Below are 15,166 nucleotides of genomic sequence, written 5' to 3'. Positions count from 1 at the left end.
GAGAGAGGAAGAGAGAGAGACAGAGAGAGAGAGAGAGAGAGAGAGAGAGAGAGAGAGAGAGAGAGAGAGAGAGAGAATGTGTGACTGCTATCCAAGCAGTACAACCTGAATCTTCGAACAACACAAAAAGCCCAACAAGAATGAAGCCACTCCAATTACACACGTCTCGCGTGCTGATTTCATGAATAAAGATCAGGAGGAGGAGATCCACTGGACAAAAAAAGGACCCGTGTGAAAATATTAGTGCATTCAGCCCTGTCTAATTGTGCCACTTTTTGCCAATTTGCCAGCCTTCCATCGCCAGTCTTTGCTTAACGGCACAGTCTGTTTCGTGAAAACAGTTTAGCTCACTCTCTCATAATCTGACCAGGTTTTTACCACAGGAGCTTGTATCCAATCGCCGGTCGATCATTATTTACTCCTTATTCCATGTATTTACTCCTTACTTCCATGCAGTCTACTAGTACTATTTACTAAATAGTAGTAGTAAAGGTAAGCATGCAGCAGTAAATAATAAGCATGCAGGAGTAAATAATCATCGACCTGTGGTGGGATACAAGCTCCTGTGGTTTTTACGTGGAATAAGGTCCTTCCTCCATTTGGACTCATATAAGTGTCACAACACTGACAGACAAATATAAATCCATTATTTAGATCTCCTCTTAATGGTCAAAATTCAGGAATAAAACCAATTTTAAAAACAATATAGGTACATATATATTATATATTAAACCGTTTTTCTCTCTTTCTCAGATCTGGACAGGCTTTTACGTGGAATCAAGCCCTTCCTCTAATCAAACTCACACCAAACATCAGCATCTCGACTGCTTCCTGTGCAGAGGTTGAATTTTATTAATGAATCAATTTCTTAAAAGCCACGCGTGTTGCTATGTGTCCAAATGTAGAGATGGCCTTACGTAAAAGCCTGGTTAGATCTCCACTTGGACACATGCTAAAATTCGGCATACCGACTGCTTCCTGTGCAGAGGTTGATTATGGGGGCCAGGAGGCCCCCATTTATACGGTTAGTTTCGAGGGTGACCATGGGCACCGCCATTTTGTTGTGAAATACGTCATCAGTTTGTGTACACAGGAAGTTGTGACATCCGTCACCCTTTGGGAGGGGTGAAGGCAACATTGTTCATCAGTAGAAAGTTGTGATATCCGTCACCCTATGGGAGGGGTGAAGGCAAAATTGTTCAACAAAAACGAAGGTATCAGCATAGGTCTAAATGTGCATGGGTCAACCGCAACAAACTCAAACCATTCATACTACACTGCATCTGAGTGACTTATATACCAACATTTTATTTCTTATTTTCAGCACAGGTATAGAAAAAATCATGAACGAAAATGTTATTTATTTTCTAATCTAACATTTGTTTTACAAATGTGACATTGGTCTTTCAAACATACAGTGACATTAAAAATTGTTATGTTAAAAAAAAAAAAAAGCTTTTGTGCACAAATCAGAAAATACATTGTACATTTTACCTACATGCCAAAGAGTGTCTGTGGCAAAGGACACAGCAAGTTGCACTGATCTATATTTTTAGATCAGTGGCAAGTTGTCAAGAACAGGCGCTTGCATTTGGATGTGTCCACTGATAGTAGGTTTGGTTGTGATCAATCAGAATAATGTGGGAATAAAAATGTATGACAGTTTGGTATGATGACATGTAATTCACATATGCTGAAATGAAATATTATACATGATATAATATTATTATGGCTGTTCCCATGACCATGAACCCCAAGAAAGGTTTAATGTTATGTAAATCAAAATACCAAAATCAAGCACCTATTAATCTGGTCTACGGCGCGGGAAGATTGAGGCCTTCGTAAACGTTCAACGTTGGCCAATAATGATTTTAACAATGTTGTGTCGTTTTGTATTATGTTTTATGTTGTTGATCAATTGATAAATATGTCTTCCCAACATATCACAAATCAAACAGATATAAAGTCTTAGAGAACTACAATAATTATTGTTGCCGTCAAAACCTTGCAAGGCCTCAACCGTTCTCACGAGATCAGTTACATTTTGTTTCTCTCTCTCTATGCACGGCCTTACTTCGTTTTGTCCCACATCAAGGGTAAAGGGATGTGGGCGCATTTAATGGCGAGGCAGTTACCATTGCTATTGGTACGAAAAGACGTTAGAGATAAATAATATGTGGCCATTTCTGCGAAAAGGGACATTCTTGACAAATTTATCGATTTTGAGTTTTTGATTTTATTTGACAGACTGTTACATTGAGAACGTGATGTGAGAATTTCAGACCTTCACATTTATTTTTCACGGAGTTATGACCCTTTTTTGGAGATACCCCCAAAATGACTTAAAATGGCCAAACTTTTAAAAACAAACTTTTGCCGGGAAATAGTAAGTTCAATCATCTGCCGTTATTACTTGTATGGTTTTAGGTCAAAATAATGTTTCATTCCAGAGTTATTGCCCTTTTTGTAACGTTACCCTAATTTTTACTTTTTCGTCTTTTTCTATCATTTTCTCCTCCCATGCAGAAGAAAAAACAATCAGCCATATGATTTTTTTTCTCGAATATTTCTTCTTCTTTCATACTACCTCTCCCCCCTCCATGTTCTATTCTTTCTTCACCCACGCACATACAAACACAAACTATTTGAGGTTGTCTGCTGAAAACAATACACACACACTTGTCGACTTGAAGTTGTGGTGCTTCTAAATTTCATAACAAGGATTAATTGTTCAGTTTCCTTGGTAAATACAGCTTCCAGTTGTGGAAAGTAACATGGTGCTGTGTGTCCTTGCACACGTGGGTCTGTCAGTCTGTCCATCACTTCACTGAATTGAAAATGTCATCCGTGCACTCTGCTATCGAACGTCTCCCTTTACTTTCAACAAACTGAAATGCCAATCACGGTCGAACTTGATGTGGCCGACGATCAAGACATTTTCAAAATGGATTTGTGCTGTTCATTCACACACAAAACTGCATGCCTAAGTATTGATGCACCATGCCGAAGACTGAAGTTGCTTCCCTCCTCTGTACCCCTGCCTCATTCGCAAGGTAGACGATTTGCTTCTCTGAAACAAAGGCAACCACAGAGTTGATCAACATATTATTTACTAACCACTATTTGCACAGCTCAAGTCTGGTTTTGGGTACCTATCCACTTGCCATTTCTAAGCTGGTATGGTATGGTGACATTATCGAAAATGTAGTGTGTGTGTGTGTGTGTGAGTGTGTGTGTGTGTGTGTGTGTGTGTGTGTGTGTGTGTGTGTGTGTGTGTGTATGTGTGTGGTGTGTGTGTCTGTGTGTGTGTGTGTGTGTGTGTGTGTGTGAGTTGTTGGAGAAAACAGCACATAAAAACAAATATAACTGTATTGTTACCCCTTTTTCTTAAGTACTGACAAATTGTAAAGTATTAATATGTCTTTACCTACTGAGCAAAGTCCCAAGGGTAAACCATGCTGATTTCCTTGGAACTGGAACCGGCTGGACATTGCTGTTGCCCCATTCTGTCGAACACCTGCTTTGTGGCCAGGCACTTCTGTCTTTTGTTGTTGCACTGTCCGGTGAATTGCTGGACTTGTTTGCTGTTCCACGCCAGCAAACTGAGAGAAAGAGAGTAACATTGGTTAAATAAAAAAAGAGGAGTTTAAAAACATACTACACGTACACCACATACCACCACGACCACCACCATCATCATCATCATCATCATCATCATCATCATCATCATCATCATCATCATCATCATCATCATCATCATCATCATCATCATCAAAATCATCATCGTCATTATCATCTCTCTTCCTCTATCTTCCCCCCCCCCCCCTCTCTCTCTCTCACTCTTTCACTCTCTCTCTCTCTCTCTTTCTCTCTCCCTCTCTCTCTCTCTCTCTGTCTCTCACACACAAACACATACACACACACACACACACACACACACACACACACACACACACACACACACATACACACATACAGAAACCCTCACACAACAAACACACACACACACAAGCTGCGCGCGCGCGCGCACACACACACACACAAAACACACACACACACACACACACACACACACACACACACACACACACACACACACACACACACACACACACACACACACACACAGTGACTGCAGTCTATATGGTAACTTACCTGAAATTGTAGCCTGTCATAGATCTAAGTGGAGACAGCAAACGGTAAGAGCAACAGGTTCTCATTTACGATGTCCGGGCATTCAAACGATCAGGAAGAGGAAGACCTTGCTTCACAATAGGCCTATGCTCTAGGAGAACTCTTTAACCGATTAGTAGTGTGCGTTGTCATCATGAACGTTTACAACATCATCGTGATCTGCTTCGACTTCGGAGTCACACATGTCCGGGCGAAGTGCAACAAAATTATTCTGAATCAACAGCATTGACCTCGTCAACAAAATCGTTGTCTTATCCCAAAGTGACTTCTGTCAGCAGAACATTCCGTGTTCAACTGAGAAGACTGACTTGCCCTTCCACTATCAGAATTCACAGCTGCAAAGAACAGAATGCCCCAGTCAGTAACTTTAGCAAGGGAAGCAACTAAAGATGAAAACGGGGAGTAACTGTTCTTCATCGGGCAACTGCGTTTGTCGTCTGCTTTTTCGTACAGTGCTACGGTCGCGTGAAAGTCAGATCTACCTGAACTATGCGTATAGATCCGTCTGGTGAAATGTAGCTGTGTGATGATTTGGCTACATCACTTTGCTGAATGTGCTTCCAGATGAAAGTTTATATTAAGCTTACTGTCAAACATTAAACAAAAAATAGGTAAGTTGTTTTAACTTGACCAATACTAGCGACGAAAAAATGTTTCTCGAAGCACAACAAAACACTCTGTCGCCATTTTCGGCATCATCGCAGTCAACTTGTCATCGGTTCGATGTGTTTTTCCTGAGGAGGAATGAGCATAAACATTTTTAGAAGTTTGTAATGTTGATCCCAAGACTATTTTCCATTACTTTAAATTGCTGTTCATTGTACTATCGCTGATAATTCATTGAACATTTTAGAAATTCAACTTGAAGTGGGCATCAGTCAGCACAGCAAAGTTTGTTTACATTTTGCTCTAACTTTGACCCCGCGTTTCTCCAATCAGAGGCTTAGCTCAACAATGTCCCTTTTCGCAGAAATGGCCACATATTACGCCTAACTACAATTATTGACAAATCATTGTACAAAAAAAACGCCCTTCAATCGTATTACCACGTCATCGCGCATTTGTCCATATAAATAGTTCGCACAAGAGAATTGAAAACTCAAACCGCTAGGTTATTTCAGTTTGAAAAAAAATATGTGAGACAATGCAGAAGAACATAAATTCAGTATTTAGAACAGAATCTTAACGGTCCAAAACTAAGAATAAACAAATACACGCAACAACAAAAACACAAGAAAGGTAAGTTTATGGGACAGTTAAATGAAATCATAGACAAAACATTTTACCAGTACCTCGAAGCACTGAGCTGCTACTTCCAAATTGATGCAAAATGACCGATTCGGATCTTACTGATCAGATTTAAATACGGCAGCATGAGAACAAGATACACAGCACACACAAAACAAAGAGCGAGTAAACATATAGCTTTGAATGTTGGGTGTGCTCCTACAGAAAGAGGTGGACAGCAAAATGACCAATACTGATCTTACTGATCAGAATTAAATACGGACGCAAGAGTTGAAGGTCCGGGCGCAGAGTATGGGCATGATTTCGATTAACCCAGGACCCCATCCCTGTGACGATAGAGGTCAACCTTTCCCGAACACAATCGAACTGCCTCTTGCACACAATCATGTCTTGGGGAGATCTCTGCACATGACGGTGTCAATGCTCGGTCAACGTCTCAGTGGCTTTATGTTGGTCGTGAAGTGTAGGCGGTGTGATATAAGAGAGAGAGAGAGAGAGAGAGAGAGAGAGAGAGAGAGAGAGAGAGAGAGAGAGAGAGAGAGAAAGAGAGACAGAGAGAGACAGAGACAGAGAGAGAGACAGAGACAGGCAGAGAGACAGAGAGAGAGACAGAGAAAGTGAGACAGAGACAGGGGCCTGTCTGTCTATCTGTCTGTCTGTCTGTCTGTCTGTCTTTCAATGTTTTTTGTGTCTGCGAGCGCGCGTATTTATGTGTTTGTCTGTGTGTGTGTTGGTGTGTGTGTGTGTGTGTGTGTGTGTGTGCGTGTGTGTGTGTGTGTGTGTTTGTATGTGCGCGCGTGCGTGCGCGCGCGTTTGTGTGTTTGTGCGTCTATGTGTCTGTCTGTCTGTCTGTCTGTCTGTCTGTCTGTCTGTCTGTCTGTCTGCATGAAGCTTGCTGCGTATTCGCGTGTCTGCCTGTGTGCACCATCGCGTTCACTCATGCGTGCAAGGTTGGGGGAGCGCAGAGTGGAGGAAGAAAGAAAACTCACAACTAAATTGCCAACAGGACTTGGCACTGTTAATGATCCAGAAAGATGCGTGCCGTCTAGGTGCAAACACGCTGCCTGCCACAGATTGCCCGATTTAAATAAGGCATTCATTTTAAATTGGATCAAAGTCGCCGTCAGCATTTTCCTCCGTCTCTGTCTGTCAGTATGTCTGTCTGTCTGTCTATCTGTGTCTCTCTCTCTCTGTCTCACTCTCTTTGTCTCTCTCTCTCTCTCTCTCTCTCTCTCTCTCTCTCTCTCTCTCTCTCTCTCTCTCTCTCCTCTCTCTCTCTCTCTCTCTCTCTCTCTCTCTCTCTCTCTCTCTCTCTCTCTCTCTCTCTCTCTCTCTCTCTCTCAAGTGAAAAAGGTTTTAAAATTAAACTCATTGATTTTCTAAAACATTGATTGGACCCCCCCCCCCCCCTCTCTCTGTCTCTCACTGACTCTGTCTGTCTGTCTGTCAGTATGTCTGTCTGTCTCTCTCTCTCTCTCTCTCTCAAGTGAAAAAGGTTTTAAAATTAAACTCATTGATTTTCTAAAACATTGATTAGCCCCCCCCCCCCTCCCCTCTCTGTCTCTGTCTGTCTGTCTGTCTGTCTGTCTGTCTGTATGTATGTCTGTCTGTCTGTCTCTCTCTCTCTCTCTCTCTCTCTCTCTAAAGTGAAAAAGGTTTTAAAATTAAACTCATTGATTTTCTAAAACATTGATTGCTGCATCTAAAATATGTTGAAGGGTACTATTTAACTAATTTACTATAATTACTTAATGCCCTCTCAATGTCTTTGACAGCAAATATAAGGAACAATAAATACCGATAACAAATATACCGGATCATCATCATCATTATCATCATTATTATTATCATTATTATCATATTTGTAATCATTAATGATATCATGAGTTACTTGTTACGGTGTTTTTTCAGGTGACTTCTCTCTCTCTCTCTCTCTCTCTCTCTCTCTCTCTCTCTCTCTCTCTCTCTCTCTCTCTCTCTCTCTCTCTCTCTCTCTCTCTCTCTCTCTCTCTCTCTCTCTCTCTCTCTCTCTCTCTCTCTCTCTCTCTCTCTCTCTCTCTCTCTCTCTCTCTCTCTCTCTCTCTCTCTCTCTCTCTCTCTCTCTCTCTCTCTCTCTCTCTCTCTCTCTCTCTCTCTCTCTCTCTCTCTCTCTCTCTCTCTCTCTCTCTGTGTGTGTGTGTGTGTGTGTGTGTGTGTGTGTGTGTGTATGTGTATGTGTATGTGTGCGTGTGTATGTATGTGAGTGTGTGTGTGTGTGTGTGTGTGTATGTATGTGTGTGTGAGTGTGTGTGTTCTATTGAGTGCGAAGGTGATTGTGGGCATGCGACGCGCGTGCGTGTGCGAGTCGAATTTTCTTTTCCTTTGTATTATATTGACATACATGTACATTTCAATGTTCTATTATGCATTATGTAGTCGTATAGGTAATGTTGTAATTAGTAATACTGTACGATTGCGATTGACAATTGTCCTTTTATTGTCTTTATTTTTATGTCTTAGTTTAGCAGGGACAGATTGTAAGACTAGGCGTGAGCCTAAAATCTCCATATTTGAGTAATAAAGTTCATTCGTTCGTTCGTTCGTTCGTTCGTTCTCTCTCTCTTTCTCTCTCTCTTTCTTTCTCTCTCTCTCTCTCTCTCTCTCTCTCTCTCTCTCTCTCTCTCTCTCTCTCTCTCTCTCTCTCTCTCTCTCTCTCTCTCTCTCTCTCTCCGATTCTCCGGTTCTCCCATTCTTCTCTCTCTCACACACACAAAAACACCCCCCCACACACACACACACACCAGGGCCGGACTACCGGGGGGGTTATGGGGGTTGCGCAACCCCCCCCCCCCCCCTAGCCTAAACATGTACCTCACTTATTTAAAACATTTTTTATTATTGTTTATTTTATGCCGTTTCATGCAAGGAGCGACCATTTTGCTATCTCAGAATATGACCTACCCATCAGCTTCAGGGGGCGAAGCCCCCTGACTCCCACTGGCAACCCCCCCCCCCCCCCCTCCTCTTAGCCTAGTCCGGCCCTGCACACACAAAACACTGTCTCACTCCCCAGAAGACACAAACACCACTTAATTAATAGGTCAACCAATGAAAGCAAGCAGCAGTAATCATCATCTCCCACAGTGACCACTCGAGACTGACCATCCTAACTTCATCTCACCAACGAGAATGAGGAAGACCCACAGTAAGTGTTTTCGATATATCCCATTGGGAGCTGGTGTCTTTAGAAAAAAATGTCGGCACGTTTTTTTTTTTTTTTTTTCCTTCTTTACTTTCTGTATGGCTTGCTTTGTCTACTATCGTTCCTTCCATTTATTTGTTTTATTTCTTTTTTTCTTTCCTTCTTTCGTTCTTTCTTTCGTTCTTTCTCTCGTCCTTTCTTTCGTTCTTTCTTTCGTTCTTTCTTTCTTTCGCCGTTTCTTTCTTTTTCTCTTAATCCTCGTCGTCGACCATTGTCCTTCTCCTCCTCCTAGAATGACTACAATCGTTATCTTTTTTTTTTCTTCTTCCTCCTCTTTTTTTTCTTCTTGAAACTTGTTACATTAATTTGCAAATACGTTCAAAAGAACAAAATAAATCCCAGGAGTTATGTACCTTATACACACTAAGGTTTGAGTCATTTCTTTATATCATATGAACAAACGCTTTACAGTACCCTTCTACGATCTACCATAAGCTTTTAGCACCAGCATGCAATAATGGCATTCCGTAACGTACCAGGATATCGCGGCGGTACTAAAAAGGCAAAGAGGACACTCACGAAAACTCGATCAGACAACCCAGCCCATCGCGCGCAATCAGAGCACTCTAATGGTCACTGTAACGAGATGACAGCGTGAGAGGGAACGTCGGTAAGAATACGGTAAGAAGAGGACAGACACAGCAAAAAGCTCTCCGGCTGTCAGCTACACCGGACGGAGAAGATGGGGCAGCGTAAAAGGTTTCAGCGGACTTACTGACCACGAAGATGTGAGGTAAACTCAGAGGCAAAAGAAACGCAAATGCTGCAGTGAAGATGGGTTACCCATGAATTTTAATGTCGAATTAATTATTTCGGGTTAACAATAACAAGGAAACGAATTGACCGATACAAAAACCATACGGAAAAGTGTATTGGGGTGAAAGCATGACGTGCCATGTTCCACTGAACACTGTTTGAAGACTGTTGAAAGTCAATAGCGTGTTGCTCCTCCCTGGGCGTTGATGACTGTGGCGCACCTCCGGTACATGGAGAGGCCTAGGACGAGGTGATTAATTTGCTGCTGAGGGACCTGAGCCCACACCTGGGTTACGGCAGCACGCAGTTCTGCTGCTGTGCGGGGTCTCCGGGCAAGGGCATTAATCCTTCTTTGCATGATGTCCCAAAAGGGTTCGATTGGGTTGAGATCCGGAGATCGAGCAGGATGAGGCAGAATGTTCACGCTGTTGTGACGCAACCTGTCCTTGGTAGCACGTGCAGTATGGGGACGGGCATTGTCTTGCTGGAACAGGCAGTTCCGGTACCTCTGGACAAATGGAACCACATAGGGACGCAGGACTTGATTGATGTAGCGGTCTGCATTGACACCATTCCCACGACCGTGGCCGACGTTCTGAAAGACGACAGGTCCCACTCGCTAATTGACACCAATGGCGCCCCATATCATGACGCTGGCACCTCCCCATCGATCATGCTGCAGGATGTTATTGTTAGCAAACCGCTGTCCAGGTCTTCGCCAGATCCGGACACGCCCATCGCCAGGTTCCAGGCAAAAGCGTTTCTCGTCCGAAAAAAGAACCCTCCGCCAGTCCCGATGGCGCCAGTGGGCATGCTGCTGGGCCCAGGCTAGACGATCCAGGCGATGCTGAGCTGTCAAGACAGGACGTTGAGCAGGACGCCGATTTACCATGTTTTGCCCACCTAGGCGTCGGCGTAGAGTTCTGGCACTGACGGGTTGTCCATGCACCCCAAATGTGTTACGGGCTGTGTTGGCGGCAGTTTCGAATGCATCTCGCTGGTGTTGATGGACAAGATGGCGATCTTGTCGGGCTGTTGTTACCCGGGGTCTGCCACGTCCTGGTAAGTCGCAGGTACTGTTAGTGGCATGAAAACGTTGCTGCAGGCGATAAACAGTGGTGACATTTACTCCAAATGCCCTAGCAACTTGCTGAACTGATTGTCTGGCATCAAGTCTCCCGATCGCCTGTTGGCGCTGATCTGGTGATAGTCTCGGCATCGCGCCTGTGTCGCAGAAATGAATGTTGTAACAGTTTTGTGAGTACGGTACAGCTTTGCCTGAACACTCTGAACACGAAAAGCTGCTTTTCCACATTGTGCATGTGCTGAAAGTGGTCCCCAAGACGGTTTGGGATCCCCGTCAACAAGACCTCACGTGTGACCCAGATAACGGCAAACACGGTTCTGACAAGATAAGACCGCTAAAACAACACGTGCAGAACATGCTAGTATCATTATTTTCTTTTTATTTCAAGTCCATAAAGGTTTAATTAACGCATCCTTTATTTGCGTTTCTTTTGCCTCCGAGTTTATATGTAAACGAGTCAGAAGCGAACCACCTATTTGTGACAAGGCTGCCAGCAAGACTGCTAGCACTGCACCTACCCACGGTATTTTAACAGGACAAAGAGATTAACAAAGACGAATCCTGTTTTTGTTGTTGTTGTTGTTGTTGTTGTTGTTGCTGTTGTTGTTGTTGTTGTTGTTGTTGTTGTTGTTGTTGTTGTTGTTGTTGTTGTTGTTGTTGTTGTTGTTGTTTTATTTGTGTAAGATGAAATGGAGATTAAGCGATACAATTACTATTTTTAAAATATGACCACGGGTAAAGTGTACAATCAGAAGATTGTACCACTACCGTGTTATTGATGATTGAATCTTGTTACACTATTGTGTACAATTTTGTACTGCACATATGTCACGTTAATCTTTTCGAGCACTCGTCATAAAATGAATATTTAGCAATTTGAGTCAGAAAACGAGAGAGCTTCAATCAAGACGAAAGACACCAAGGTTAATCCAGTTGGAGCACTGGTCACTAAAAACGAATCAGGAGCATGAGCATGGTCAGTGAACCCACCGGAGGCTGACAGAAATGGTCAAGGAATTGAGATACAGTCGTGGGACCTTTGGGAAGACTGGTAGCGCGTCCAATCCCAAAGGAATCAAATCATTTTGGGTCGAAAGAAGAAAATAGGCGGGGCTGGAATTGAATTGGACTGGTGACATGATGCGTGGAATAACAAAATAGACAACCAATCTATAAGGTTATCACATGAGGCTCTTGGCTTCAATTATGTCGATGGGCAGTCCAGTGCGGCTGCTTTGAAAATAAACAATTACAGGTTAGAACAGTTAAACGCAGACAGACCTAAGATTTCATGTCTATGCTTAGCGACAATAAGTGAAGAATGTAAGTACTACATCTTAGTCGGATGCTAAAATCGACAAAAATACATGACAACAAACCTGTTATTCGTTGTGAACATGACAACGTGAGCTTATTTTGAAAACACACAAAAACGAGACAAACAAGGTTGTTGTTCGCCCTTGACACTCGCCAGACAACGTTTCAAAGCTTTGTTCCCCGAAATAGGTTTCAGTACTCACGCACGTGCGATGCGTACAAAGAAGGAACACACAGTTCCCCACTCCTCTGCCCTACCCAGCGCCTTCCGCGATCAAATTGGGACACTGTCGTGTCTCGTTACCAGATCAGCAAGATGTCTCAAAGACTTTCCAAGTTCAAGCCACCTTTTGTGTAGCCGAGAAACACGCATGAGTTCTGTACAGTTTAAACCTTTAGTGTAGTGAAGTCAAAGAAGTGGGTTATTCTCCAGAGCTGAGCTGTTTACCAATAGAAACCATGTTACGAAGGTGATATGTGTGTACTTAACTTAGACATGTTAACCATATAAATTGATGTCATTAATACATACTGGTTCCATATATAATCTCGGCCTGCAGAAAAAAAGAATTAGAAATACTTGCACATTTTGTTTGTTTACGTTCAGTTAATTACAAGGTATCACCTTCGTAACATGGAAACCAAAGGTTGTGTCGTGAATTTGAATACTAACGAAGACATGTCTGTATCATTATCTAACTAGAGTATTAATTAATAAAAAAAAAGTAAAGAGAATGCATTCTAGTTGTCATTTAATATACGTTATTATTATGATAAGGACCAAAAATGAATGTCACAAAATGGTGCAAAGCTCTAGGGAATAGCCCAAGTACTTTTGTACCAAAACTGAGGGAAATTCTGCCGTGAAATTAGCATGGTTTCTGCGAAAGGGTGATCAACCATTTGAACAATTTACAGTAAATAGACCTTTAGGGATGTTTTTCATTCTCGAAAATGAAAAGACATCATAGGAAACTCAATGTAAACCACAATGTGTCCACGTGTTTTCTCCTCATTTTCTGTGTGTGTGTGTTTGTGTGTGTGTGTGTGTGTGTGTGTGTGTGTGTGTGTGTGTGTGTGTGTGTGTGTGTGTTTGTGTGTGTGTGTGGTTAATTTAGATTGCCTGTGCTGCGACTTCTGTCCTGTGTGTGGCGCACGTTATATGTCAAAGCAGCACCGCCCTGATATGGCCCTTCGTGGTCGGCTGGGCGTTAAGCAAACAAACAAAAATTTAGATTGCTCGCTTTCTTTTTCTTTTTTTCTTTTTTTTTGGGGGGGGGGCAAATTTCCCGGATGCCATAAAGGAAGACGCGCTGCTCTAGATAGCGCTAATTGGGCATGCGGAGGCGATGAATCCTTTAAGCTCTTCCGGTTGAAAGTTTTCCAACAAAGAACGGCAAAAACGGGTATGGACAATTAAGCTCGCAAAAAGATGCCAACACCATCACATAGCGCGCTTTGATCCCTCGACGGAAGGTGGTGATCTAAACCATATGACATCAAAAACAGCCCTATCATCCAGCTTCCTAATGGGCGATACATAAAGAGGTAAAAACATATCTTGATGACACCCCAGGCCACGCCAATAGAAGGAAACGTACGCCACCTGCAAAGAAGACTCCAAAGCTATTAATGTAAAGTTTAATTAACTGTAGAAAAATGCGAACAGTTTTATATCCTAGCCTAGCTGTCACCATATTCCAAATGAGTGTTGTTTCTGTTTCATCTTGCAATCTTTGACGCAATCAAAATTTACTTTTGTCACATGATTATTAAATTCATCCTGGTCGATCTGACTACTTCTCAGCCCCACTGAAACACCAAACTTCGATCGGTTCCAAGAGAAACAGAAGCATGCTTCAAAGCAATTGCGTTGGAGCATATTGACAGTGAAAAAATGCGAACAGTTTAATCATTTCCTGGCCTTTCAGCCTAGTTCAAATGAGTGTTGTTTCTGTTTCATCTTGAATTTTTCCACACAATGTTGTCAGAAGAAAATTAAGTTCATTTGCTTGTGATCTGACCATGTCTGAGCGCAGCTGAAACTCACAACTTCAGTTCCAAGAAAACGGAAGCTATTTCGAGAGATTGCTTTCATACAAAAAATGACTTAGTTAATATCTATTAGTCAGTGGGTAGTAATTCATGGTTCATGTTGTTTTGGCTGTATAGGAGCTTTAAACAAACACAGCAAACTTAGACAAATCTAACTTTCTGTCTCAACAGAAACAGAAAACAGCTCTCTCTCTCTCTCTCTCTCTCTCTCTCTCTCTCTCTCTCTCTCTCTCTCTCTCTCTCTCTCTCTCTCTCTCTCTCTCTCTCTCTGATTTTGTTCATATCCCCGAAGTACAGTTTTCAACCCCGAAAGTCTCCAACCAATCACATGGACATCCTACGACCATGCAAAATCTATCCAGTAAATCCTTCCCTGAAGGTTCGCGGAACATTTCTTGTACCTAGACAAGCTCGTAAAGGACCCCCAACAGCTATTTTGAAATATCCCACTAACAAGCTTCGTAAACTAAGAAAGGAAAGAAAGCCAGCCGAGATGGAAACCTATCGGCGATCTCATTGGTCTAAGTCATTAGCCAGTATCGTATAAAACCTATCAGAGTCCTGCTTTCATTGGCACTCGATTACCTTCAGGGGAGACAAACTACGTTGCTCGTCAGGGATTACGTCCCTTCTCTCGCAAGGAAACACGCGCGGGGAGAAAATGAGAAGACAGCACAGCGCGAAGGAACGCGTTTTTCTTGTTAAAATTGTCTCTTGTCATTCAGTGAGAAAAACTGTCGTCTCTTGTTACGAGTTCTTGCGATGTTTTAGCTTAGGGTTGTGGCATTTAACATGAGAAATACTTCAGAATAAAAAACAAGGTCTACTGCTTTGAAGAAGAGACACCATCAGGTGAAATCACATAGCGCCCGTTAATTACGAAAGAACAAAACAGTGCCAACAAATCGGTTTTTGTATGTTGGTGGTTGCCCTTTCGCTGTTCTTCCGGCGGTTTTTAATTGTCTTCATCTTTACCCTCCCTTGAGGAACGTGTGTGTGTGTGTGTGTGTGTGTGTGTGTGTGTGTGTGTGTGTGTGTGTGTGTGTGTGTGTGTATGTGCGTGCGTAGGTGCGTGCGTGTGAATGTGCGTGTGTGTGTGCGTGCGTGTGTATGTGCGTGTGTGTGTGTGTGTGTGTGTGTGTGTGTTTCGTTACCTTTCTTACTTTCTATTTCATTGCCTTGCTTTTTGTTCTGTTCGGTTCTTCTCTCTTATCTCTTTGTTTGTTATATGTGATGTTGCTTTTACATTTAGTCAAGTTATGACTTAA

General features: G+C 42.5%; 1 long non-coding RNA gene across 1 annotated transcript; it reads right to left on the bottom strand.

Annotated features, from left to right (window-relative positions):
- Positions 1–2,109: 2,109 nt before the first annotated feature.
- LOC138956593 (uncharacterized) lies at positions 2,110–4,327 on the bottom strand. The gene is made up of 3 exons (XR_011452716.1): positions 4,156–4,327; positions 3,428–3,602; positions 2,110–3,070 (listed from the first exon to the last, which is right to left on the bottom strand). It is a non-coding gene; the product is annotated as an uncharacterized lncRNA (long non-coding RNA).
- Positions 4,328–15,166: the final 10,839 nt, after the last annotated feature.

Source organism: Littorina saxatilis, linkage group LG2, assembly GCF_037325665.1.
Source record: "Littorina saxatilis isolate snail1 linkage group LG2, US_GU_Lsax_2.0, whole genome shotgun sequence".
In the NCBI taxonomy this organism is placed as follows: Eukaryota; Metazoa; Mollusca; class Gastropoda; order Littorinimorpha; family Littorinidae; genus Littorina; species Littorina saxatilis.
The sequence above is the reverse complement of the archived record's forward strand: the minus strand, read 5'-3'. Positions and strand labels throughout refer to the sequence as shown.